Source organism: Poecilia formosa, unplaced genomic scaffold (genome assembly GCF_000485575.1).
Source record: "Poecilia formosa unplaced genomic scaffold, Poecilia_formosa-5.1.2 Scaffold512, whole genome shotgun sequence".
Taxonomy (NCBI): Eukaryota; Metazoa; Chordata; class Actinopteri; order Cyprinodontiformes; family Poeciliidae; genus Poecilia; species Poecilia formosa.
Genome location: NW_006800451.1, coordinates 174,969 through 177,272, shown reverse-complemented (window position 1 = coordinate 177,272; position 2,304 = coordinate 174,969). Strand labels below are relative to the sequence as shown.

Genomic DNA, 2,304 nt, shown 5'->3' with positions numbered 1-2,304 from the left:
AAACTACCGTTAAATTACCATTAAACCACAGAGATTAACCGTTAAACTACCATTAAACCACAGAGATTAACCGTTTCAGTAAAGAGAATTTTAGTTCGTTTTCCTGGAAGTGGAAACTAAAATTTAGGTGTCGGATTTTAGCGGTAGTAGGATTTTTTGAGCCATTTCTCCTGCTAGTGCTACGCTAGTATGTTAGCTTTGGTTGCATTTACCCAGAATGCCCTGCGCTGTAGTCCACTTCCTGCTTTTAGTGTTCACATTCAAACTGAACCAGAGTTCAATTCAGCCAAACCCAGAACGAGGTCTGGAGGACCAGAGGTCAGAGGTCAATTAGGTTTCAATGAAGCAGACCGGAGTCGGGTTAAAGCGGACCGAACCAGTGTCTTAATTTGTCCCATGTTTTCTGAAATAAAGAGACCGGCGGCGTGTCGATGGCGTTCGAGTCCGAGTCTCTCAGAGTTGGAGAGTTCGGAGCCTCAAACCGCCAGCGGTTGGTCTGCGCCCCTTCTGACACAGCGGCAACACGGCGAGTTGGGCTGCAACGCCTCAAGGGGCCAAACGCAGAAATAACAGATCCGCACGTCAGCAGAGACCGAGACAAACGAGTCTGGACATGAACGGGTTAAAGGTGAAGTGGTGAACAGGTTAAAGGTGAAGTGGTGAACGGCGGCCCACCTGCGGCTTCACGTTGATGCGCTCCGCGGCGTTCTTGTTCAGCCAGTTCATGTCGATCTCGCAGTCAAAGTGTCCGATGTTGCAGACGATGGCGTCGTCCTTCATGCTCTCAAAGTGACTGAAATGGAAACTGAAATCACTCGTTGCTACGGAAACCAGCAGGCCGATATCACTATATACGTTTTTAAATACGTCAATAACAATAACATGCAATACTCCACATTTTCAGATTGTTTTTTTATTTATTTTTCCTTTATAAAATGTCACTAGAATAAAATAATTACCGTATTTTCCGGACTACAAGGCACCTAAAAGCCTTAAATTTTCTCAAAAATCAGCAGTGCACCTTATAATCTGGTGCGCCTTATGTGTGCACTGAATTCCAAAATCTGTCCGTGACACAGAGACTTAAAGTGTGCAGTACGTTTGCTGGCAGCGATGAACCAATCAGAGGACATTACGTAATACATAAAGTTCGGACGGCAGCAGCGATAAACCAATCAGGGATTGTTGTCCGAGTTCTGCAGCATAGCCTCGGTAAAAACCAGATCGGTTTTTCCACGCATCGCCATCCCTGTTCATCTGCGACTCCATGCGCGCCCATCTCACTGCTACTGGGAAAAAGGAAGCGAAGCAAACTAAGTCGGAGTTTGCCGTCATTCCGGGAGGATTAACAGAAGAACTCCAACCGCTGGACATCGGTGTAAACAGGCCGTTCAAACAGAAGTTGGGAGCGGCGTGGGAGCGATGGACGACAGACTGAACACACGTTTACTGAGACGGGAGGCGGCACCGGGCGAGTTACACCACCAATGGATGGTGGATGCCTGGCTAATGCATCGGCCTCAACTGTCTGAGCTTCACTAAAGCCGCATCGCTGCTGAACAGCCACCTGGAAACGAGTCTGACTCCGATGATGAGAGGGAACCTGGCATGTTTGATGGCGAAATTCCCCACAGTAAAAAATGTGGTGTTAATATTTCAGTGTAAACCTAATTTAATCTAAATGAAGTATTTATAACTATATGGAGTGTAAATCGGCTCTGGTGTTGGAGTTAAAAGTCAGAGAAAAATGCTACATTCACGCAGTGAAACTTTTGACTCTGTCAAGTGTCAATAACGCGCCAGTCAAGAGGTTTGGCAACTGCGAAGAGGAGGAGGAGGAAGAAAGAAGACGAAGCAACAGTTTTCTGAAGTTTGGGAGACGGCTACTTCCATTTTGGATTCTGAACGGAGTTGTGCTACAGAAAAGGTGAGTAACTTAAAACCCCTCCATGTCTCCTCATTTTTGTACTCGTTTTATTCCGTTGTTCACATTCAGGGTAGCGGGAGAAAGTTGTGTTAGGGCGAGAGCCGAGGGATAGCCCTAACAACTTTCTCCCGCTACCCTGAATGCCTGTTCCTAACATGTACAAACATGTACATGTTAGGAACATGTACATGTTTGTACATGTTCCTAACATGTACATGTTCCTAACATGGTGGAACACATTCAGAGACAATGGTGAAAAAAAACACCTGTAATTATTAATTTATCCAGTCCTGAACTTTCCCATTGTTAATTTCTTATTGTTAAGCATGTCAGTGTTGTAACACAATATTTAAAACTTAAAACATTAACCCTTTTTT

The 2,304-nt window shown here is 45.1% G+C and overlaps 1 protein-coding gene across 2 annotated transcripts in view; it reads right to left on the bottom strand.

The window, feature by feature from the left end:
- The window catches only part of ahcy (adenosylhomocysteinase), a 30,447-nt gene that overhangs the window by 3,017 nt on the left and 25,126 nt on the right, over positions 1-2,304 (bottom strand). The window lies entirely within an intron of this gene.